The 26,565-nt window shown below is 34.6% G+C and overlaps 1 protein-coding gene across 38 annotated transcripts in view; it reads left to right on the plus strand.

Moving 5' to 3' along the window:
* ZBTB20 (zinc finger and BTB domain containing 20) overlaps positions 1–26,565 on the plus strand; it is an 846,735-nt gene that overhangs the window by 337,425 nt on the left and 482,745 nt on the right. For 35 of the 38 annotated variants that reach the window (XM_061167116.1, XM_061167114.1, XM_061167131.1 and 32 more), the window contains one exon: positions 10,264–10,337. The exons of the other annotated variants lie outside the window; for them this stretch is intronic. The gene's annotated coding sequence lies outside the window, so the exon portion shown is untranslated. The remainder of the gene's footprint in view (positions 1–10,263; positions 10,338–26,565) is intronic. 38 annotated transcript variants of the gene reach the window in all.

The following is a 26,565-nucleotide window of genomic DNA, read 5'->3' on the forward strand; positions in this document are numbered from 1 at the left end:
GAACTTTGAATGAATTCTCCAACCCATATACATATTTATCAGCAAAGTGTGTTATTTTATTGGCCTGTTGTTTGCATACAACTCTGACCAGCCATTGGATGCAAACTGCAAATTATGCTGATACTGGGGCAAGTCTTAGTTAAGAAATGAAAATGGAAATTATAAAACCTGACCAGAGACTTCAGTAGCTACGTAGTATGAGAGAGACAGATACCACAGAACTAGAAAGGTAAGTCACTAAAAAGCAAATAAATAGTAATAGCAGCAACAATACCCTGAGGGAAAAATTAGAAGTCATAGTTACTACAGTGTATTATATAAAATGTCAATTTGCAAGAAAAAAAATTTGAGACATGTAAGAAAACAAGATTTTAACCCACACCTAGTTTAAAAAGCAGTCAATAGAAAGTATCTCTAGGTTAGGGGAAGAGCAGAAGTTGAATTCAGCAAAAAAAGACTTGAAAGCAGCTATTACAAATATACTTAAATAAGTGAGGAAATCATGTTAAACAATTAAATACAGTATTTACTACAATTACTAGTCATATAAAGTATATTAATATAAAGGTATAAATTATTTTTAAAAGAAACAAAAATCTGAAGTTAAAAAGAACATTAATTAAAGTTAAAAAATGTACTAGAGGGACTCAAAAGCAGATTTGAGATTGCAGAAGAAAAAAAAATCAGTGAGCTTGAAGTTGATCAGTAGAAATTACCAAATTTTAAGAACAGAAAAAAATGACGAAGAAAAATTAAAATAGAGCTTCAGAGATCTGTGAGAAACCATCAAGCATATTAACATGTGCGATGGGAGAGAATGAGGGCAGAAGAGAAAAGAAAGAAAAAGAATATTCAAAGTAACAGTGGCCAAAAACTTGCCAAATATTATGAATAATATTAATCTACATGCTTAAGAAACTCAAGAAAATTCCAAACATCATAACCATGAAAATCTATGCATAGTCACTTCACAATCAAACTTAGAAAGCCAAAGAGAAAGAGTTCTTGAAAGCAACAAGAGAAAAAAAAGACTGATTCAATACAGGGAACACCACTATGATTAACAGTTGATTTCCCATCAAAAACATTTAAAGTCAGAAGGCAGAGAGGTAATATATTCAAAGTGTTAAAGGAAATAAAGATTTTTAAAATGATGATCAAGAATTTCATATCCAGAAAAACTGTTCAAAATGAAGGTAAAATAAAGATATTAAAATATAAATAAAGAGAATTCACTGCTATCAGACATGCCTTATAAGAAATACTGAAGGAAATTCTTCAGGCTAAAAAGAAATGACAGCAAACAGTATTTAAAATATACCCAAAAAATATAAAACACTGATAATATAATTATTTAGGTAAACATAAATGTGGTATAAGTATATTAAAAACTCAAAGAAGAAGGAAATAATAAAGATCAGAGCATAAATCAATGAAATATATAACAAGAAAATAATAGAGAAACTCAGTGCGACCAAAAGTTGCTTATTAGAATAGAGCAACAAAATTGACAGATTTTTAGCTTGACTGACCAAGAAAAACGGACAGGATGTAACATATTACCAGAATCAGAAATGAAAGAGGAGACATTATCAACCCCAAAGAAATTTAAAAGATTAAAAGGTAATACTATGAAAAAACATATTCCAAGAAATAAGGCGACTTAGAAAAAATGGTATCACTTCTAGAAATACATAAATTACCAAAACTGATTCAAAAGGAAATAGAAAGTCTAAATGAACCTATAACAATAAAAAGATGGAATTATTAATTAAGTGATCCTACTAAGAAAAGTCTGGATGCAAATGACTTCACTGTATCCTATCCAATATTTAAAGTAGAAATAACACCAATTTTGCAAAAATTTTCCCAAAAATGGAGAGAACAGGGACACTTTTCAATTCATTCTATTTCAGTAGTATTACCCTGAGACCAAATCCAGACAAACACATCATAAGAAAGTAAAGCAGTATTCCTCATAATTATAGAAACTAAAATCCTCTACAAAGTATTCACAAAGCAAATACAGCAATTTGTAGTATTATTATGTACTCTGACCATTTATCCTAGGAGTGCAATTGGTTTAATATCCAGTAATCAATTCATGTAATATAATGGTCCATTCAGTCAAAGCTTTGGTTTTTCCAGTAGTCATGTATGGATGTGAGAGTTGGACCATAAATAAATCTGAGCACCAAAGAAATGATGCTTTTGAACTGTGGTGTTTGAGAAGACTCTTCAGAGTACCTTGGACAACAAGGAGATCAAACCAGTCAATTCTAAAAGGAAATCAGTCCTGAATATTCATTGGAAGGACTGATGCTGAAGCTGAAGCTCCAATACTTTGGTCACGTGATGTGAAGAACTGACTCATTTGAAAAGACCCTGATGCTTGGAAAGATTGAAGGCAAGAGGAGAAGGGGACAACAGAGGATGAGATGGTTGGATGGACATGGGTTTGAGCAAGTTCCAGGAGTTAGTGACAGACAGGGAAGCCTGGGGTCCACGGGGCCTCAAAGAGTCGGATAGGACTAAGAGACTAAACTGAACTAAACTGAACATATTAGTAAGGGAGAGACCCACATAGCTATTGCACTAGATATACAAAAACATATGGGAAAATCCAATATCTATTTATGAAAGAAATTTCAACAATCTAAGAATAGAATACATATACCTAAATAAGAAGCATCCAAGAAAAATAACCCTACAATTAATATCCTTAATGATGAAAAACTGAGTGGTTTAAGATAACGGAAAAAGGCAAGGCTGTCAGATCGCACCTCTTCTGTTAAAGACTGTACTAGCATATTTGTCCAGAAATGCAAGAAAAATAAGGAAAAAGAGGAAATAAAGCAAAGAAAGAAAAAAAGAAACAGAAAAGAAAGAAATCAAAAGTATCCAGATTGGAAAGTAAAAAGTAAAACTTTTATTTGCAGAAAATGTTATAAGTATGTAGCATTAAGCATTAAGAAATGCATGCACACACACACACAAACTAAAAAATGAGCATAACATGTTCACTGAGTACAAGAGCATTATATACAAGTCAATTGTATTTCTGTATATAAGCATATTTCAGAATTATTAAGGGTTCAGTTCCAGACCACTTCAATTAAACAAGTCACACAAATCTTTTGATTTCAATAATTCATATAAAATTATGTTTATACTATACTGTAGTTCTATTAAGTGTGCAATAGCATTATGTATGTACACACTTTCATTTAAAAGACTTTGCTGCTAAAAATTCTATCATCTGAGACTTCACCTAGTTGGAGTCTTTTGCATCAGAAATCATTAATAACAAAGACACCAGTGCTCCTGGCTGGTGCACTGGGAAGACCCAGAGGGATGGGGTGGGGAGGGAGGCAGGAGGGGGATCTGGATGGGGAACACATGTAAATCCATGGCTGATTCATGTCAATGTATGGCAAAAACCACTACAATATTGTAAAGTAATTAGCCTCCAACGAATAAAAATTTTAAAAAAAAGAGAGAGAAAAACCTGAGCAGCAAAGACCCAATACAGCCAAAAATACATAAATAAAAAAAATTTTTTTAATTGCCTTAAGAAATAAAATAATGAAACACTGAAATATTGAAAGAATTACCAAAGTGTGACACAGAGACATGGAATCAGCAAATGCTTTTGGAAAAAATGGTACCTGTAGACTTGTTTGAAGCAGTTACCACAAACTTTCAATTTGTAAGAAATGCAGTATCTACAAAGTACAATAAAGCAAAGCACAATAAAGTGAGGTATGCCTGTACTAGCAACAAGCAATGAAATTAAGAAAACAATTCTATTCATAAGAATAGAAAAAGAATCAAAAAGAATAAACGCATTTTTATAAAAACTGACAACCTGATCCTAAAGTTCATGTGAAAATGCAAAGGACTCAGAACAATAAAAATAATTTTGAAAAGGAGAACAAAGTTAGATAACTTAAACGTCCAGGTTTTAAAAACTTTTTTATAAAAACTGTAATGTGGAAGAACATACAGTACTGTAATTGTAAGTAATTTTATTGTGTAAAATATAAATAATATAATTATATAAATAATATAAATATAAATTATAATTATATAATTATAATATTATATAAATTATTATATAATTATAATATAATTATATAAATATTATATAAATTATATAATAAATATAAATAATATAAATATAAATAAATATCCATGGAGCTAAGACTATACAAAAATTTTTTTAAAAATTAGATTTCTACCTCACACCATACACAAAGATTAACTCAAAATAGATCATGGATCTAAATGCGAGAGCTAAAACTAGAAGACTTCTATAAAGAAAGGAGAAAATCTTCATGACCTTATGGTACACAGAGTTTTATATCTGACCCTAAAAGCATGATACAAAAAAGAAAAAGGTTTAGTAATTTGGATCTCATCAAAATTAAAAACTCTTGCACTTCAAAGGATTCCACTAAAGTGAAAATACTGGGAGAAAATTTATGCTCTTCAAATATATATATAATACAATATTTTTAAATTTCATAATACATAAAGAATTCTTCAATCATAAAAAAACAACCCAATGAAGAAATTGGACAAAATATTTGAATAGATATTTCACCAAAAAATATATAACAATGTCTAATAAGCACATTAAAAGATGTTCAATGTCATTAATCTTCAAGGAAACGTAAATTAAAACTGAAGTGAGATACTACTTTATACCAACTGTTGTGGCTATAGTAAAAAGACAGGCAGGGTAACAAATGCTGGTGAAGAGAGAAACAAACTGGAACCCTCATAGGTTGCTGGTCAGAATTTAAAATGGTACAGCCTGTTTAGAAAATAACTTGATATCTTAAAAGTTAAATAAACTTATTTTTCTGACCCAGCAATTCCACTTCTAGGAATCTCCCTAAGAGAAATGAAAACATGTCCACAGAGAGGCATATATATGCAAATGCACATAGCAGCATTATTCATAATAGTAAAAAATTGGAAGAAATCCACATGTCCATCAACTGATGAATGGATTAACAAAATGTCATATATTCATACAAAGGCATACTATTCATACATAAAATGGAATAGATTATTGCTATATGCTTTGTACCTGTGTGTTCAGTCACTCAGTCGTATCTGACTCTTTGCAAGCCCATGGACTGCAGACTGCCAGGCTCCTCTATCCATGGAATTTTCTAGGCAAGAATACTGGAGTAAGTTGCCATTTCCTGTTTCAGGGGATCTTCTCGAACCAGGGATCAAACCCCCGTGCCGCCTTCATTGGCAGGCAGATTCTTCACCACTGTGCCACCTGGGAAGTCCCACTATATACCACAGCATGTATCAATCTGAAAAACATTATGATAAGAGAAAAAAAAGCCAAATGCAAGAAACCACATATTGTGTGATTGCATTTATAAGAAATGGTCAGAAAATGTAAATATTTGGAGACAGAAAGCAGATTAGTTGTCTGGGACTGGGAATAATAGTGGGAATTGACTGCCCAAGAACATGAAGGATCTTTTTTGGAGTGACAAAAATGTTCTAACACTGAATTGTGGTGATGATAGCGGAACTCTAAATTTACTTAAAATCATTAAATTTTACACTTACAAGGATGACTTTTATTGCATAATCATACTTCAATAAACTTGAAGAAATTATGCTTGTTAAAACTAAAGAAAGTGATACCTGGCAGATACTCCTTTAACCAAATGACCAAGATTAACATCCCTAGTGATAAGTCATGTGGATATCAGAGACCCCATGACATAATGTTAACAGAAGAGCACTTCATTCTTTTGCATTCTTCTCTAAAACTGTAACCCCAGTCTAATTATGAGGAGTGAAGTAAAAGTCGCTCAGTCGTGTCTAACTCTGCGACCCCATGGACTGTGTAGTCCATGGAATTTTCCAGGCCAGAATACTGGAGTGGGTAGCCTTTCCCTTCTCCAGGGGATCTTCCCAACCCAGAGATCGAACCCAGGGTCTCTCCCACATTGTGGGAAAATTCTTTACCAGCTGAGCCATAAGGGAAGCCCAATTATGAGGAAACATCAGACAAATCCAAACTGAGGACCATTTCACAAAATATCTGACCACTACTCTTCAAAACTATCAAGGTCCTGAAGAACAGGAAAAAACTGAGAAATTGTTCCAGATCAGAGGAGATTTTAGAGAAGAGCATTATGGCAACCCACTCCAGTTATTTTTGCTTGGAGAATCTGAATGATGGGCTACAGTCCATAGGGTCACAAAGAGTCAGACACAACTGAAGCGATTTAGCATGCAGAGGAGATTTAGGATAAAAGATAACTAAATGCAGTGTGGTATCATAGATTAGATCCTTGAAAGAGACAAAATATATTAGTGGAAGAGCTGGTGACATCTGAATAAAGTCTGTAGTTTAGGTAATAGTATTGTATCAATGTTAATTTCTTACCTTGGTTATGTAAAATGTTAAAGTTAAGAGAACATAGTGAAGGAAATATGAGAATTCTTTGAGCTACCTTTGCAACTTTTCCATATATGTGAAATTACTTCAAAATTAAAAGTTAAAATGTTTAAAAGAAATGGGAAATTTATAGGTTAAAGGGGAATTGTGATTCAAATGTAATGTGCAGATATTGTTCAGATCTTAATTCAAACTAGTCAGCTGTTAAAAAAGATAGTCAATCATTTGACAGAATATTTGATAATATTAATTACTATTATTTTTGATGTTGTATAATGGTGGTATGATTTTTTTAGCCATTCTTTTTAAATAATATATACTAACATATTAATGGATGGAATAATATGACATCTGGGATTGTCTTTAAAATGATCTGATGGAAGAAAAAGTTGGTTAGAGCATAGATGAAGTAAACACTGACCTCGGGTGATAAATACATAGGAGTTCTTTTCTTTTGGGGAGAGGGGAGTCCTATTTTACTATACTCTCTACTCTTGCATATGTTTGAATTTTTTCACAATAAATTTTTAAGTGAAAAGGAAACAAAGACTAAGAGAAATAATCAAATATTGTTATTTGGTCTCATGCTGACCACAGGCAAGTGTGGTCATAGAGAGGTGAGTGAGCTCACTAAAACAATCTGATCAGGTGCTGAAGAATTGGGAGAGCATTAAGAGAACTGCCTGGATGAGCATAGACTTCCTAAATTGGAGTGGTTTGTAGCGCTTTCCTTGAAGTTCTGTGACCTGGTGAAATATAAAACCCCTACCTATGTGAGGATTTTAAAAAGTAGAGTGTAGTCAGAAGCAGTCCTTTTTTTCTTAGTCATTACTAAGATCTATAGTTCTTCACCCCTCTTAAGTTTATTATTGTCTGGGGCTTTGTTTTTTGGCCTTGTGACTTAGGATGGGTTACTGTAATATAATGCATTTGCTGCTTCTCTGGAAAGACATTCAGAATCTTTAACTAGTGCAGAATGTACAACTTTCTTTGCTAAAGGGTCTCTGCCAAGAGAAGCATTCTTACGGGCTTTGTAATTTGCATTGATTACTGAGTTGTTTACCAGTGCATCACTGGGTATTGACTGTATTCTATAAAGCCTGGCAAGATTCTATCTTGATTAAAGAAGCCTGACATTGGTGGTCAATTTTAATAATAACTAAGGTTGTTCTGGATAACTTGAAAAATTTTTAACAGATTTTGGAACTTGAAATGTCAAGAGCAAGCTATTCTAATTGATGACACATACTCCGGAAATCTAGTATTTTAAAGGTGGATTCAGTGTATAGTACTGAACTTGACAAAAATAGAAGTTGAAAAGTAGACAATAGTGCCAAAAATAAGATCCTAGTCTTAACTTCTCTGCTCCTTAATCTAATCTGGCATGCCTTCAGAATATTTCACTTTCTTGATGACCGATCTTCCAGTTTCTAACCAATACTTAACCCCACTGCATAGTAGCAGCGTTAATGATTTCTCATGAGGCTGATATGAATAGGAACCGTATTCGTATCAAAGACAACTGGTCCCACTTCCAGGTCCATCTTTGGGCCAAGATACGTAGTCGCCAACAGTGAGTTGGCGACTGTATTTTTTGAGTCCTGGCGCAAAGTAGGATCCATCTGTTTTGCCCAGCCGTTTGCTTGAGTGCCACAAAATGGTCCTGTTATTAGTCTTATTTGCAGTCCTATTTAAGGTTAGGGGATAACATAAATAAACTTCAGTCCTCCTTATGATGAATGTAGCATGGGAATTAAAAGTGGTGGTGGTGGTAGTGGTAAGTGATGTTGCGTCTCTCTTTTCTCAATTGCTCTGTTTTCTTTGGATTGGAAAACAGACATTTAAGAATGAGTTTGTCATCTGGAAGGATAGTTGTGACCAAGTTTCCCTCAACAGGATACAAGATGTTATTTTTGAGCTTCATTACCCACACCAAGCGGGGAAAAAAGAGAAAGGGAAAAAATAAATAAGGAGGAAAGTGAAAGTAAGGAATAAACAGGCAGAGACAGAGAAGGGAAAAGAAAGGTCAAAGAGGAGAAAGAGGAATGACATGAGAAGAGGAGAATATAACTTAGTAGACTTTCTATTCATAGAAAATGCTTTATTGTTTTGAACTGAGTTCACTTCACTCAACATCTGGTGAATTAAGGAAAAGGAAATCTGACATTAAATTGAACTGCGAGTTGTCAGTTAAATAGTTTATACATAAATATGCAGTCCCGTTGCCATCACCTTTTCTTATCTAAACTAGACAGTGAATCAGTTTCACTAACCACATGTGATCGGTGAGTAGAACAGTATCAATTGGTGATTCAGATTTATATAGAGATAGGCAGCTCTTATATTTCTGAATCATTTATTAGGGATTATTGTTATTTCGACATTATTTCTGAGCATGAGTTATTTTTGTCAGCTTCTTCTATGAATGTTTTGTTGCCTTATAAGGAAATATGTGCACTCCCCTCCTCATAGTCAGTTGTCCCTGGTGACGCCTCCATAATTTCTGTCTTTACACTGGTGGATTTTTAGTCCAATTCAGGCATGTGAGAAGCAGGGCAAGAGTTTAGTTAGTCAGTGATTTTTTTATTTTTTATTTTTGTGTATCCATTCATGGATAGATCTAGTGAATTTGAACCAGTTTGAAATTACAACCTGTATGTATCAAATAGACACAATACACAAAATATTCTTTTATATAATCCAAGGGAAAAAGAAAGAGGAACTCACAAGTAAGAAATAGATACATTTTCTAAAAATAGATGCAGTTTCAAGGCTGATTTATGATTATGCTCTTATATGTGGAGATGTTAAAATATTACCTTGCATTAATATGAAGATGGACATAAACATACCACATTTAGTGCTACAAATATATAAAAAATGGACTGCCATGATGTAAAGTAAAAGATAATTGTGTTATCTCCTTTTTATACTAAAAAATCTATATTTTTCTAAACCTGTTGTATCAGTTATTTGAAGCTAAAAATAAGGATGACTTAATCCTGTCTTTTTTTTAACTATTATTTATAGGTGATCTTGTATGAAAAAATAAAGGATTAAAAAAATTAATATGACATTTTAAGCCCAGATAGTTATTAAATACTTTTATCTTAATGCCTGGACTCTTAATTCAAAAATTAAAAACACATATTTTAAAAGATGCATTTATGGTTATTTAAACCAAATGGGGTAGTTTAAACCCTGATGGTCTTCCCATGTTGCTTCAAACAACAGTGCTTCATACAATGAGCTATATAGTATTATGTGATCTGGAGTGCACTAAACCCTTAATACCTTGCAATGGGCATTTGTATTGCTAAATATGTTTCTTTGCCTTTGCTTCACCATTTGCCCCTCAGTCATTTGAAAGTAGTGGGTCTAATGTTATTTTCCAATTTTATTTGAAGTTGTAATTTCCCTTTAATATGTGTATTCAGACTGTAGATTTTCTTCTTTATTCTCTGAAATAACCTTGTATGTAATCTTGAAGCTTTGAAATTGTTTAGGGTTTTTTTTTTAATCACAATATAGGTAAAATTTAGAAACACTGACTTTCTAGTCATATCATTATGAAGTCCTTAACATGGAGGCATATTTTGTTTTTCAGAATTGCTTTTTTTCCTCTTTAGATCCTTTCCTTTTCATTAAAAAACTACTCTGGGAAGAGGGTTTTTTTTTTTTTTTTTCCTTAACAGAAAAAAAAGCTACGCTTGACTGATAATGCATTGCTTTGGATGGTGAAACATTATGAAAGTTTAATTTTTAATTAAATCTGAAATACCAATTATAACTGAAAGAGATTTTAACCTGTTTCTTTTCAGACTGCCTGAAGTTACATTTAGAGACTGAAATCACTGCACCTTAAAAACAAAAGATTGAGCTGCACTGCATTCCTGTGAGTGAAAGCTTCCTCTACCTTCCCCTGTGTTTTTGTGACCCACTCAAAAAGGGACAAAAATAGTGGTCACATAGTAACCAGACATGAGTAAGAAATTTGAATATCCCTGAAGAAATACATGTTTAAATGATTTCCTTCTTTAAAAAAAGAAAATTTGTAGTGCTCAATATTCAGTATGTCTTTTTTATCCAACCTAAATTGTGAATCCTTGCTCTTGGCTGGTTTGAATTGCGTTCGGGAGGGTGTCACCCACTGTGCATCAGCACGGTGACACACACCCTGTCAGGAAGGAAGATTCTTACATTTTGGTACAAGTCTCTTTGAAAGCAACAGATTTCTAATGGAATCAAAGTAGACTCTGTATTTCCTTTGTGATGTCATTAGAAATTTTTAGCCTTTGTGTCAATGTAAAAGGAGAGAAAGAAAGTTCATGATGACATCACAAGATTCTGTTGCCTTGAGGACTTTGGGCAAAACTAAGTAAAATGCATAATTCCCTTGTGTGCGTGTGTTCCCCATTCTGCTATGAAGCAGTCAAAATAGCACATCTTATGTCTTCCCGTGAGCTACAAGGCTGTCTCTCAGAGCCCCATTGTTCCATAAATGCATGTCAGAGTCTACCACAGTCTGGTCTACCCTTATTTAGCTGCTGTTTTGTCAATGTACTTGGAAGAACAATTAACATTTGGGATTTCAATGTCTGAATAACAGGCAGTGAATAGAACCCAAGCATATAAAAGATTCAGACGCCCAGGGTAAGAAAACAGAAGCTTATAGTTGATGGGGGGAAAGGAAAGACACTTTAATGCCTCACTCAGAGGTTATGAAATACTACAAGGAAATTCAATGTAATAATTTTTTAAATTTTAGATCAAAATATATATTTTGGTATTGAAATCCAGCAGGTTATGATGTCTTCGTAAGTTTCTATTTAATGTGCTATAAGGTCTTTTGCTAGAGAGCCTTAAAACACTTAAACAGCATTCATCCCCTTGTGTCATTGTTGGAATGCCAAATGTAGGGTGTATTGCATTGTGATTTTCAGAGTGTAACAGTGCCTTTAGACAGAGTATACTAAAGGTGATTCAGATGACTTCTTCCATTTTCACTTTGGTTTACTTCACTCTTTCATTATCAACTACAGTTCTCATATGTTTACTGTAGACAGTTTTGACATCGCTTAAACATCCCTGCCTATTGTCTAAATTTTTGCTAGGTCCATTTGTTTTGGAAAGATGATGCATGGACAGAACAAGATCACCTCACTGTCAGGGTATCTGGTGAACTGGAGGGAACTTTGGCAGCTTATATTAATGTATGTTGTCCACTGAGCACAGTGCCTGGGTGATATGAATGAAAAATGATGGTTATTGTTATTTTTGTCATAACTACAAGAGTCAGGAACTATAGATGGTAAGCTCTTTAAAATCAGGGTCTATTTCTTATTCATTTTTGTATCCCCAGTGCTTGGCATAGTAATAGTAATCAAGAAATAGCTATTGTTATTAGTACAATTAGGAAATTTAAGTCAGAACTTTAGGATTTATTCATTCAAAAATTATTTATTGTGAAGATGTGTTGAATGAAGTTTTTGACAGTGAAAAAAATAATTATAAAGGAATTTGTCAAAGACAAACCTATTATTCACCATATAACATTAGACATCAGTTTCCTAACCCTTGTCTTTTTTGACTTTATGCTTCCTTCTCCCGACCAGAATGAGAAGTGCCCATTCAAACCATATCGTTTTTGTCTGTGAAGTGGTCTTCACTAGTTTTCCATCTAGTTGTGTCTTACATCTCATATACTGAAGTCATCTCCAAAGATAAATCTATCTGACTCTAGGATGGATGGTGCTGTGTACCTGTGTGTCTATGTAGTAGATTGTGCTTCAAGAAAATGGGGCAAGTGGTACAAAAGATATTGGGTCAAGAGACCAGAGATTTGGGAAGTTGCCATTAGAAACTTCTACTTTCAGTGCATTGAGAGCCAGAACCAATTTCTCAGCACAAATAAGATGACAGCATTCCTTAGAACTCAGAACCATTTGACCCCTTCTAAGTTTAGCTTCCTGGTTTCTTTTTTTTTTTTTTGGCTTGTTTTGCTTTGTTTTTAACATAAAGTTATCTGTCCCCCAACACCAATTTTAATTTATTTCTAAAAGGGGTTCCTTCATTTTTATTAAATTAGCTTCTGGTGATGCAAATGAAGGCTCTCATAAAACTTGGCCTCTGAGGCAAAGCTAAAATGATAAAATTTAAGCTTCATGAATTGTACTGTTATCATGTGGAATAATGTTTAGGGACATCAAAGAACTTTATAAACACATTTCGTATTTTTTAAGATTTAAAGATTGAGGTGAAAGGGATTTATGGGCAAAGCATCATCAAAAATTACAGGTAGAAAGTATATAAGAAATAAAAAGTCCAGTCATCTCATTTTGAAATAAGTAAATTGAGGCCCAGGGTAGGGCATGCAGGTTACCCAAATGATACTGACTACCAATGCAAATCATCCTCAGACATCTAGGACTGAGAGTAAAGCCAGTTTTAGACTCTGAGTCTTTGATCTTTCTTCTACACTCAGAGTCTGAACTGTGTTTGCTGAGGAACAAACTGTCTTAGGCTCATCTTATGAGACCCACTTAATTGTGGTACCCTCTTCCAGCTAGTCCAAAATTCATATATAAACAGCATTATGGTACATTTTGATATTATGCCTCTGGTTGTACATTGAGTCACATAGAGGTAAAATTATGTCATATAGAGGCAGTTAAGTTTATTGATTTAATATTCTTTATGATGATTTATGGGGCTTCCCAGGTGGCACGAGTGGTAAAGAAACCATCTGCCAGTGCAGGAGACATAAGAGACATGGGTTTGATCCCTGGGTTGGGAAGATTCCCTGGAGGAGAGCATGCAACCCACTCCAGTATTCTTGCCTGGAGAATCCCTTGGACAAAGGAGCCTGGTGGGCTACAGCCCGTAGGTTTGCGCAGAGTCAGACATGACTGAAGCAACAGCACGCATGCGTGATGGTTTACAAAGCAGACAGAGGCCATTAGAAACCTCAGTAGTCTAATTGGACTTACAGGCAAGATAAACCCGGTAATCTGAACAGAGCCATTGTGACATGGAATTCAGACTTCCCAAGAGGGTGCATCATGCATGGTGTCAGAATGTCATTGTTGCCAAGGGTCATTTCCATCAGAGAAAAGTTTTTTGGGTCTGAAAAAATTGAAATAAACTGCAATAATTTAAAATGAATTACTTGCTCTAGTAATTTATTTCAGGTTTCCTTTATTGGATTCTGTCATTTAGCAATCCAAAGAGACCAATGTAGGAACTTTTTTATTATTTTACCCAGAGCTAAATCCTGGGTAGTTTCTTTCTCAAAGGTATTTGTCTCCTCCAGAACTTCCCACTTCCCACCATGAAGAAACTCAAGTCACTGTGGACAAAAAATTGGTGGCCTAAGTCTTTGTGTCCCAAACAAGGAGACGTTGTTCTGCCTTAAAACATTTTATGGAAGCTTTAGCATATAAAGAAGGGAAAATTAGAGAATGAGGATGCCAGAGCAAGGCCTTAGATGTAGGTACCCATCAAAGTTTCTCCTCAGACCTCTTCCCTCTTTTTTCTATAATAATGAATTAAAATTTATTCTATACCTCTTATGAGCAATTAATTTTACCAGAATATATAGATAAATAATGCCTATTTTCTGTTATCAAGGAGTTCATAATCTAGTTGGACAACAAATACATCTTTCTTATAGATAAAATATTTTATGGATATAGTAGAGGAAGTAAATGGTTATCACTTCTTCTGGGCCATCAAGAAATAATATAATATTAATAAACAGTCTAAGCAGAGGGGAATTGAAGAAAGAATGGTAGTGGTGTAATCTGATTATAGAATGGGGCTTCCCTGGTAACTCAGATGGACTATGCAATGCTGGTTGGGGCCAGTGTTCCCGAAGTATAGGTTGCAGCTCATTCGTAGGTCATGAAATCTGTTTAGATGCTCACAGTCAGCATGATTTTAAGAACTAGAATCAAAGAAAAAAGTGTATAAAATAGGGTGTTTCAAATTTTTAAGATAACAGATTGAAAAATAAATGTCTTACTGGGAATCATACTATCAAAATATGAAATCAGATATGAAATACTCAACTGGTAAAATCCTGACTAAGGGATATTATTTCCCCCTTGTTTTCACAAATGAGAATGTAGAAGAATCAAGCAGTTTGTCCCAGGTCATACACAAGGCAAATAGTTGAGATAGGATGTGAATATGTCTGTCAAATACCACATGCATACTTTTCCCATGATTTGACACTTTTTCAGGGTTGTGTGACTTCATTATTTCACTGTTGATACCTCACATGTTTGTATCTTAAATCTCAAATTATAGCCCTGTATTTCCAATTTCCTTGTTTAAATCTTCAACTAGGTATCACACCACTTTCTCAGAATCACTATATCAAAATTGTAATTATCTTCCTAGTTAAAAAATCCTCCTTTTGACTATACTGATATTTTTTAACCCCAATTGTCAAGGTCATCTTGACTCAAAATATCTCACTCTTGCCTCTTCTATCCCCCTACAATCCAATAAATGGCCAATATTTCTCCTTTTCTTGGTACCTCTGTCCTCGTCAAGTTTTCATCTTCTCTTATTGTACTAATCTCTTAGTTGGGAGAAGCAGAGGGAAGGGAGATCTGTTCATCCTAAATACTGTTCCTCCATTGGGTTTCATGAAGCAGGAGCCCTAAGATATTGACACTTTTTTTCAGACAAAACTTTAATATTCTATATTAATTACCAAACAATTCCTAACCAATATTCCTGAACACTCTAAAATCTAATTTTATCTCCATTGTTTACTTACTTTTATGATTTAATATACTGTACTCTTAGGCCAAATTTCCTCACCCACATCTGTTAGTGTTGTTTGAAATGTTCATCATTCTGTATTTCCATATGCAAATCTAACACATCCTTCCTGGCTACTTTAAGTGCTATTTATTTTTATGAAACCTTCTTTCCCTGACCTAGCCAGAAATAATATACTCTCCCCTATCTAGCAAACTAACTTAGCACATGTAGTAGCCCTGCCAACAGTTTCATTTTGGACTTCTAGTCTTTAAAGCTGTGAGATATGTATATGTTTTAAGCTAACAAGTTGGGCTTCCTGGTGGCTCAGATGGCAAAGAATAATTTCTTACCAAAGCCTAAAAATCTAGTGCATCACCCACCTACACTTTTTTTGAGACTTGAGTTACTTTCTATATTTTTAAACAATATTTATGGACATGTCTTATTTTTTTTACTAGAAAGCAAATTCTTAGGGTTAGAGTCCATATTAATTGGTATTTCTCAACCCTGTAGAATCTACCGCAATAGAATCATTAATTCAGTATTCAACCATGCCAAATAATGAGAATATAGAAATGATCCCTTAGGATCTCATGAAATTTATAGTCTTCTAAGGAAATCAAACATTAAATAAGTAAACAAATAATTATAAAATTAAAAATTGTAGTCCATGAGAAGAGCTAATAGGTATGCAAGACAAGAATGGGTGGAGAAAATCTATTATACTTTCCATTGGGTGCTCAGGAAAGAATTCTTAGAGAAAGTCATTTAAGTTGAGACTTTGAAAGACAGAATCAGCCAGGTGAAAAATTTGGGGTGGGGATGGAAGCATGAGAGGGGAAAAAGTTCCAGGCAGCACAGCATGGACAAAGCCCTGAGGCAAGGGCAAACTGTGAATTCAAGGAAATAAACAAGATTCCAGAGTAGCTAAAGCAAAAGGAGGAAAAGAGGAGAGTAACTGGAGGTGAGGTAAGAGGAGTAGCCAGGGTGGGGAATTTGGATTTTATTCTGAATACACTGGAAAAGCACATAGTAGACATGCAAAATAAGTGAGTAGATGGATAAATAAATATTAATTAAAGAATAGCTTAAGAATAGAGCAAGATGAAGACAATTCAAAGGTACTTTGTAAACATAAGCTGATAGATCTATATATTTGTTTTGAAGCCTTACTGAAAGTTTACTTCTGAATTTGAGGAGGGCTTGGACTTTTGAAACAGAGGTCTACTAGTTCACAACATGTTCCCCATCTACATAACCAAAATAGTCTCTGACAACCTTCTAAGATAAGGTCAAGTTAATTTTATTTCCTTTCTAGTTAATAATTATTAAAATTCTGTTGCTGGTTAATGAATCTGTTATTTTTGTTTATTTTTAAGTGCCCATTCTGTAATGTAGAAATGAGTACCAAAAAAAAGTGTTTTACTCTTAGAATGTATTTTTAACTTTTAAACCTTAAGCTTATTTTTAATTTTAGTGAATTTTATCATGTGCAATGGCCAGGGGCCTGGAGGCATAAAAAGCCTTGAAAATAAATCCTCATTTTCCTCATTAATGCTACCTATATTATGACTAAATTTCTGGATTAGAAACAAGCCAAACTGTCTTAAAGTATGATGCATTAATATTCTGGAATGCCACTAAATCAAAAGAGAGATATTGGTTTGTTTGCAAAGTAATGGAAATTATCCCCTTTTGCAATTAAAGAAGAAATAGAGTAGAGAGAATGTGAAAATTAAACCATAGAGAACTAGGTTAAGCTCTAAATCTATGAGTACTTATCCACTGTAACTCAGTCAAAAGACACTAGAATCTTAAAATATTGTGTCTACAGAGAATTTTAGGAATTATTTATTCCAGTCTCCTCATTTTGGAGATGAATGTAATTTAGGCCTAGAATTCCTGTTCAAGTTGTACAGTTAAACATTTAATGGCAGGGCTGGAACTCTAATTCTTAAGAGCCAGATTATCTCAGCCAAACCAGCTAATCTATGATCAAAGCCCCTATTGTAACCCTTTCAAGGTCTTGGGTGGAAAAAGGAATATTAAGTATAGGAGATGAGTCTACAGACAAGTTTTAATTAATAAAAATCTGAACAATAAGTATTACTCACAATCTGTTTACTTAATGTACCAGATGCTTTATATAAGTTGTCTTTAATTCTCACTACCACGCTCAGCAACCACTCAGCAAACTCGGAATAATTTCCATTTTATAATGAGAATACTGAGATCCAGGAAGATTAAGTAACATCCCAGATTGCAAAGACAGTAAGTGAGTCTTGTATTGATGCCAGACCTAACTGATTCAAACCCTGTGCTGTCTCCTGCTGGGTGTTTTTATCTGGTGCATTTTGTTATCACTTTAGGTCATGTGGTCACAGAGGTCGCTAGTTCTCTAATAGTCCAAATGTCTAAAAAATACTAGGAAGTTTTTTGAAAAAAGTTACCTTTTTCTTTAGGTAAGGTGCCCTCTCTGCACAAAGCTGTTTACATTTAACTCTTCCAATGTCTCAAAATAGATGCTATAACCTTTAGTTTACATTTTTAGGAAACTGAGGATCAGTGAGATTAAATAGCACTCATGTTATTGTAAAAGCCGAAGCCAGGATTCAAACATAGATTTGTCTGACCCAAATATTCTTTCCATTATTATACCCACATACCAAGTCTTCTCTTCTCCTGGATGCTAGTCTTCTATGGTCCACATACCTCAACTCCTTATATGGCAAAGTAGAATTTAATACATGGTCTCATAGATTTCCAAAGAAAAAAGACTCTGTTGAGATGATGCTTTTATAATTAAGTTATGTTATCTTGCCTGGAAATAAATACAAAGCCCCTATACATGTTTCCATCTTTGAGAAATGAAGAGCTGGGAAAGAAAAGAGAAAGTGAAAGTTGCTCAGTCATGTCTGACTCTTTGTGAGCCCATGGACTATACAGTCCATGGAATACTCCAGACCAGAATACTGGAGTGGGTAGCCTTTCCCTTCTCCAGAAGATCTTCCCAACCCAGGGATCAAATCAGGGTTTCCTGCACTGTAGGCAGATTCTTTACCAACTGAGCTATCAGGGCTGGGAAGATTGGTCAAATCCATGACATTAGTCTTTCATTTCTACATCATCTCGACTCACAGTGTGTCTGAGTCCAAGATCTCAGTCATATCAAAGACAATGGTATTACTAACTTTGATTGTCCTTGACAACCTCTTTGAAAAAAGAAAGAAATAAAAATATTGTGTTGATTAGACTAATGAGAAAAAAGTGAGGTGTATGTTTTCCTTCTGATATCTAGCTTAATTGAAGCTTTATAAGCTTGATGAGAGATCTAGGTCAATGAAAGTGCACATCTTATTGCTACTAAAAAAAAAAAGCGAAGTAGAAGCGAAGAAGAAAACCCAAACATAGTTATCAATTGTTACTATTATTTTGTAATGACCACTGAGGACTACGTTAGAAGTGAATTCCTTGTTGAAAGTAGGAGAGAGAGAGAAAGAGAGAAAGAGGAAGGGAAAGAGTAAGGGAGAGAGAGGAGAAAAGAGGATATGGATGAAGAGGAAGAGGGAGATGTTGAAACATTTGTTGATGTCACATCCTACTGCAAACATGATCCTGATTCCTTCTGTGTCAACTTTTGCAACACCAGGTATATATACCTCAATTTCTAAGGAGGTCATTTCTATTGTTGATACACTTGAACAATTATTCTAAACCTGTCACTATAGAATAGCACCAGTGTGCATAACAAGTTTATGATAGTTAAAAGCAGTGCCTTTTATAGATCTGTAGTTGTTTTTTACCCCGTTTCTTGAGTTTGACTTTCACGTCTTTTTATGTGAAAGCCCTTAGCAGTCCATTCAAGTTTTCTAAAATAACTCAGTGAAAAACATCCTTCCTGCTTCACAGAAAGGACTTTGTTTTTTTACCTCATCCTTGCTCTTTCCAATATGTGGCTAGTAGCCTTAAGTGAGTAAGTACGTGAGTATACGTTTTGAATTGCTGGGTCTCCTCAGGAGAAAATTATGTTTCCTACAATATTGTAATATTTTGCTAAAAATCCAATTCTGGTTCAGTGTTTTGCTCTCAAAGGAATTTTGAATGAAGAAAATGCCTTTGTAAGAAGGAGGAAGCTTATCTAATCTCTTCAAGACTGATGAGAAGCAATCAGGAGACTTGTGACTCTTTGAAACAGTAAATTTCCAGGGAATTAGGCACACGTTTCTCAAGAACAATAAAGAGTGTTACACTTCAGGTTGCCGCACATTGACTCCAAATGCACTGCTTCATGTATCCCAAATGGCAATTTGAAAACACCATTCTTTGAATCAACTGGAAAAGGAAGGAGGCCATGCTGAACTGACATTCTTTCAGGAGGTCATGAGAAATGGAATACCAAATGAAGTCATTCTTCTGGTTAGTATCAGATTCTCAGGGTTATAAACGTCTTTTGATAAAATGTCTTCAGAGATATAGGAAAATAATAGTTATTGAGTATTAGATTTAGATTTTTTATGAAGTTGTTTACATATTTGCAATTGTACCAACTTAACCATATGAAATTTGTATAATCTTCACTACAATTTTACTGAACTATTCTTTGTTTACTTTATTTGAATGCTGTAGAACTTTATCAAATAATCAATAACCAATGTATGTCTAACATTGTTATCATTGCCATTGTTGTTACTGTGTTCTGTTTTCTTCTATGAATTAGGGCTTCCAGGAATATCTGTGAGCCTGGGTTACACATTCAATGCTACATTTGTCTTATCTTCTTATAGAACTGGAAAGTGAGAGGGACCAACTAGATTGGTTGCTCAGATTCATCTCACCTAGAAAGCTTGTCAGCATAATTTTATTTACAAGTCCTTTTAGTAGACAGAGAAACAGTTTACATGAAAAGCTCTTTTTCTGTAAAATAAAAACTGACTCTATCATGCTATACAAGACTGATTTATGACATAATACCATCCACATAATCTCTGCAGTTACCACTAAGAAGGCAGCCAGTATAATTGAGAGGAAGGACCGTGGGACTGACTATCTGGAGACTTGATTCAGGCATTGTCAAACAATTTTGTCTTAAGATCATTTTCCTTATCTGTAGGGGACACTTTTCTCTATCTTACAGATATTATGCAAAGAAGCCAAATGATATATATTAAGTATTTAGAGTTCCACAGAATAAAGATAGCTCATAAATATAATGTATTACTATCACAGTAAAAGTATTAGTAGAATGATAAATCACTCTGAGGTCTCAAGAGTAAGGTGCTTTATCTAAGTTCTTGGTGGTTAGAAATTAGTTTGTTTCTTGAGTTGCCATGTAGAGAAGTACTCTGTTGTTGCTAAGTACTATTCACACTTTGGAAACAATGGCTAAGAATGAATTACTAGTGATAAATTGCTTCCTTTAAAGATTTATTTTAAAAGATTTATTATTTATTTAAAGATTTATATTAAAGCATTCTTTATTATAAATTCTCTGAGCAGATTCTCTTCAAATTAAAAAATACTTTTAAATTGCTATATTTCCCACATTAGACTGATTTGATTTTTTGAGGGAAAGTACCATGGATAATTTATTAATGTTCACAATCACTAAACTGGCAGCAGATAGGTATTCAGTAACTGTTTGTTGAGTATCCTGTGTAAAAATTTAGTAAGGTTTTAGTAAAATTTGCTTTAAAAAAAGAATACTGAATTAATTAATTTGACTACATGTATACCATGTGGTATATGATGATATTTAAGATTATATGTTGCTGTTCAGTCACTATACTGTGTCTGACTCCTCACGACCTCATGGACTGTAGCACACCAGGTCTTCTGTCCTCTACTATCTCCCAGAATCTGCTCAAATTCATGTCCATTGAGTCAGTGATGTTATCTAACCATCTCATTTTCTGTCACTCCCTTCTCCTTCGGCCTTCAGTCTTTCCCAGCATTAGGGTCTTTTCCAGTAAACTGGCTCTTCACATAAGGTGGCCAAAGTACTAGAGCCTCAGCTTCAGCATCAGTCCTTCTAATGAATATTCACTGTTGATTTAATTTAGGATTGACTGGTTTGATCTCTGTACTAACCAAGGGACTTTCAAAAGTCTTCTCCAGCACCACAATTATTTTTTTCCATTTCTTTTTATTAGTTGGAGGCTAATTACTTTACAATATTGTAGTGGTTTTTGCCATACATTGATATGAATCAGCCATGTATTTACATGTGTTCCCCATCCTGAACCCCCTCCCACCTCCCTCCCCATCCCATCCCGCTGGGTCATCCCAGTGCACCAGCCCCAAGCACTTGTCTCATGCATCCAACCTGGGCTGGCGATCTGTTTCACCCATGATAATATACGTTTCGATGTTGTTCTTTCAGATTTCCCACCCTCGCCTTCTCCCATAGAGTCCAAAAGTCTGTCTGTACATCTGTGTCTCTTTTTCTGTCTTGCATATAGGTTTATCATTACCATCTTTCTAAATTCCATATATATGTGTTAGTATACTGTATTGGTGTCTATCTTTCTGGCTTACTTCACTCTGTATAATGGGCTCCAGTTTCATCCATCTCATTAGAACTGGTAAAACTGAATTCTTTTTAATAGCTGAGTAATATTTCATTGTGTATATGTACCATAGCTTTCTTATCCATTCATCTGCTGATGGGCATCTAGGTTGCTTCCATGTCCTGGCTATTATAAACAGTGCTGCGATGAACATTGGGGTGCATGTATCTCTTTCAGTTCTGGTTTCCTCAGTGAGTATGCCCAGGAGTGGGATTGCTGGGTCATTTGGCAGTTCTATTTCCAGTTTTTTAAGGAATCTCCACACTGTTTTCCATAGCGGCTGTACTAGTTTGCATTCCCACCAACAGTGTAAGAGGGTCCCTTTTCTCCACACCCTCTCCAGCATTTATTGCTTGTAGACTTTTGGATAGCAGCCATCCTGACTGGCGTGTAATGGTACTTCATAGTGGTTTTGATTTGCATTTCTCTGATAATGAGTGATATCAAGCATCTTTTCATGTGTTTGTTAGCCATCTGTATGTCTTCTTTGGAGAAATGTCTGTTTAGATCTTTGGCCTCTTTTGTGATTGGGTCATTTGTTTTTCTGGAATTGAGCTGCAGGAGTTGCTTGTATATTTTTGAGATTAATCCTTTGTCTGTTTCTTCATTTGCTATTAGTTTCTCCCATTATGAAGGCTGTCTTTTCATCTTGCTTATAGTTTCATTTGTTGTGCAAAAGCTTTTAAGTTTCATTAGGTCCCATTTGTTTATTTTTGCCTTTATTTCCAATATTCTGGGAGGTGGGTCATAGAGGCTCTTGCTGTGATTTATGTCAGAGAGTGTTTTGCCTATGTTCTCCTCTAGGAGTTTTATAGTTTCTGGTCTTACATTTAGATCTTTAATCCATTTTGAGTTTATTTTTGTGTATGGTGTTAGTGTTCTAGTTTCATTCTTTTACAAGTGGTTGACCAGTTTTCCCAGCACCACTTGTTAAAGAGGTTGTCTTTTTTCCATTGTATATTCTTGTCTCCTTTATCAAAGATAACGTGTCCATAGGTACATGGATTTATCTCTGGGCTTTCTGTTTTGTTCCATTGATCTATATTTCTGTCTTTGTGCCAGTACCATACTGTCTTGATGACTGAGGCTTTGTAGTAGAGCCTGAAGTCAGGTAGGTTGATTCCTCCAGTTCCATTCTTCTTTCTCAAGATTGCTTTGGCTATTCGAGGTTTTTGGTATTTCCATACAAATTGTGAAATTATTTGTTCTAGTTCTGAGAAGAATACCATTGGTAGCTTGATAGGGATTGCATTGAATCTATAGATTCCTTTGGGTAGTATACTCATTTTCACAGTATTGATTCTTCCAATCCATGAACACGGTATATTTCTCCATCTATTTGTGTCCTCTTTGATTTCTTTCATCAGTGTTTTATAGTTTTCTATATATAGGTCTTTTGTTTATTTAGGTAGGTATACTCCTAAGTATTTTATTCTTTTTGTTGCAATGGTGAATGGTATTGTTTCCTTAATTTCTCTTTCTGTTTTTTCATTGTTAGTATATAGGAATGCAAGGGATTTCTGTGTGTTAATTTTATATCCTGCAACTTTACTATATTCATTGATTAGCTCTAGTAATTTTCTGGTAGAGTCTTTAGGGTTTGTTATGTAGAGGATCATGTCATCTGCAAACAGTGAGAGTTTCACTTCTTCTTTTCCTATCTGGATTCCTTTTATTTCTTTTCCTGCTCTGATTGCTGTGGCCAACACTTCCAACACTATGTTGAATAGTAGTGGTGAGAGTGGACACCTTGTCTTGTTCCTGATTTCAGGGGAAATGCTTTCAATTTTTCACCGTTGAGGATAATGTTTGCTGTGGGTTTGTCATCTATAGCTTTTATTATGTTGAGGTATGTTCCTTCTATGCCTGCTTTCTGGAGAGTTTTTATGATAAATGGATGTTGAATTTTGTCAAAGGCTTTTTCTGCATCTATTGAGATAATCATATGGTTTTTATCTTTTAATTTGTTAATGTGGTGTATTACATTGATTGATTTGCGGATATTAAAGAATCCTTACATTCCTGGGATAAAGCCCACTTGGTCATGGTGTATGATTTTTTTAATATTTTGTTGGATTCTGTTTACTAGAATTTTGGTAAGGATGTTTGCATCCTTGTTCATCAGTGATATTGGCCTGTAGTTTTCTTTTTTTGTGGCATCTTTGTCTGATTTTGGTATTAGGGTGATGGTGGCCTCATAGAATGAGTTTGGAAGTTTACCTTCTTCTGCAATTTTCTGGAAGAGTTTGAGTAAGATAGGTGTTAGCTCTTCTCCAAAGTTTTGGTAGAATTCAGCTGTGAAGCCATCTGGTCCTGGGATATTGTTTGCTGGAAGATTTCTGATTACAGTTTCGGTTTCCGTGCTTGTGATGGCTCTGTTAAGATCTTCTATTTCTTCCTCGTTCAGCTTTGGAAAGTTATACTTTTCTAAGAATTTGTCCATTTCTTCCAAGTTGTCTATTTTATTGGCATAGAGCTGCTGGTAGTAGTCTCTTATGATCCTTTGTATTTCGTTGTTGTCTGTTGTGATCTCTCCATTTTCATTTCTAATTTTGTTGATTTGGTTCTTCTCCCTTTGTTTCTTGATGAGTCTGGCTAACGGATTGTTAATTTTATTTATCTTTTCAAAAAACCAACTTATAGCTTTGTTGATTTTTGCTATGGTCTCTTTTGTTTCTTTTGCATTTATTTCTGCCCTAATTTTTAAGATTTCTTTCCTTCTCCTAACCCTGGGGTTCTTCATTTTTCCTTCTCTAGTTGCTTTAGGTGTAGAATTAGGTTATTTATTTGACTTTTCTTGTTTCTTGGGGTAAGCCTGTATTTCTATGAACCTTCCTCTTAGCACTGCTTTTACAGTATCCCATAGGTTTTGGGTTGTTGTGTTTTCATTTTCATTCATTTCTATGCATATTTTGATTTCTTTTTTGATTTCTTCTATGATTTGTTGGTTATTCAGAAGCATGTTATTTAGCCTCCATATGTTTGAATTTTTAACAATTTTTTTTCCTGTAACTGAGATCTAATCTTACTGCATTATGGTCTGGAAAGATGACTGGAATAATTTCAATTTTTTTTAATTTTCCAAGACTAGATTTATGGCCCAGGATGCGATCTATTCTGGAGAAGGTTCCGTGGGCACTTGAGAAAAAGGTGAAGTTGATTGTTTTGGGGTGAAATGTCCTATAGATATCAATTAGGTCTAGCTGGACGATTGTGTCATTTAAAGTTTGTGTTTCCTTGTTAATTTTCTGTTTAGTTGATCTGTTCATAGGTGTGAGTGGGGTATTAAAGTCTCCCACTATTATTGTGTTTTTGTTAATTTCCCCTTTCATACTTGTTAGTATTTGCCTTACATATTGCAGTGCTCCTATGTTGGGTGCATATATATTTATAATTGTTATATCTTGTTCTTGGATTGATCCTTTGATCATTATGTAGTGTCCTTCTTTGTCTCTTTTCACAGCCTTTATTTTAAAGTCTGTTTTATCTGATATGAATATTGCAACTCCTGCTTTCTTTTGGTCTCCGTTTGTGTGAAATATTTTTTTCCAGCCCTTCACTTTCAGTCTGTATGTGTCCCTTGTTTTGAGGTGGGTCTCTTGTAGACAGCATATATAGAGGTCTTGCTTTTATATCCATTCAGCCAGTCTTTGTCTTTTGGTTGGGGCATTCAACCCATTTACATTTAAGGTAATTATTGATAAGTATGGTCCTGTTGCCATTTACTTTGTTGTTTTGGGTTCTTATTAATACAACTTTTCTGTATTTCCTGTCTAGAGAAGATCCTTTAGCATTTGTTGAAGAGCTGGTTTGGTGGTGCTGAATTCTGTCAGCTTTTGCTTGTCTGTAAAGCTTTTGAATTCTCCTTCGTATCTAAATGAGATCCTTGCTGGGTACAGTAATCTAGATTGTAGGTTATTCTCTTTCATTACTTTAAGTATGTCCTGCCATTCTCTTCTGGCCTGAAGAGTTTCTATTGAAAGATCTGCTGTTATCCTTATGGGAATCTCCTTGTGTGTTATTTGTTGTTTCTCCCTTGCTGCTTTTAATGTTTGTTCTTTGTTTTTGATCTTTGTTAATTTGATTAATATGTGTCTCGGAGTGTTTTACCTTGGGTTTATCCTGTTTGGGACTCTCTGGGTTTCTTGGACTTTGGTGGCTATTTCCTTCCCCATTTTGGGGAAGTTTTCAGCTATTATCTCCTCGAGTATCTTCTCATGGCCTTTCTTTTTGTCTTCTTCTTCTGGGACTCCTATGATTCGAATGTTGGGGCGTTTCACATTGTCCCAGAGGTCCCTGAGGTTGTCCTCATTTCTTTTAATTCTTTTTTCTTTTTTCCTCTCTGCTTCATTTATTTCCACCATTTTATCATCTACCTCACTTATCCTATCTTCTGCCTACATTATTCTACTGCTGGTTCCCCCCAGAATGTATTTGATCTCATTTATTGCATCATTCATTTTTAATTGACTCTTTTTTATTTCTTCTAGGTCCTTGTTAAACATTTCTTGCATCTTTTCAATCCTTGTCTCCAGGCTATTTATCTGTAACTCCATTTTGTTTTCAAGATTTTGGATCATTTTTATTATCATTATTCTAAATTCTTTTTCAGGTAGTTTCCCTATCTCCTCCTCTTTTGTTTGGCTTGGTGGGCATTTTTCATGTTCCTTTACCTGCTGGGTATTTCTCTGCCTTTTCGTCTTATTTAGATTGCTGTGTTTGGGGTAGCCTTTCTATATTCTGGTAGCCTGTGGTTCCTTTTTATTGTGGAGGTTTCTCCCA

This window comes from Dama dama, chromosome 19 (assembly GCF_033118175.1).
Source record: "Dama dama isolate Ldn47 chromosome 19, ASM3311817v1, whole genome shotgun sequence".
NCBI lineage: Eukaryota > Metazoa > Chordata > Mammalia > Artiodactyla > Cervidae > Dama > Dama dama.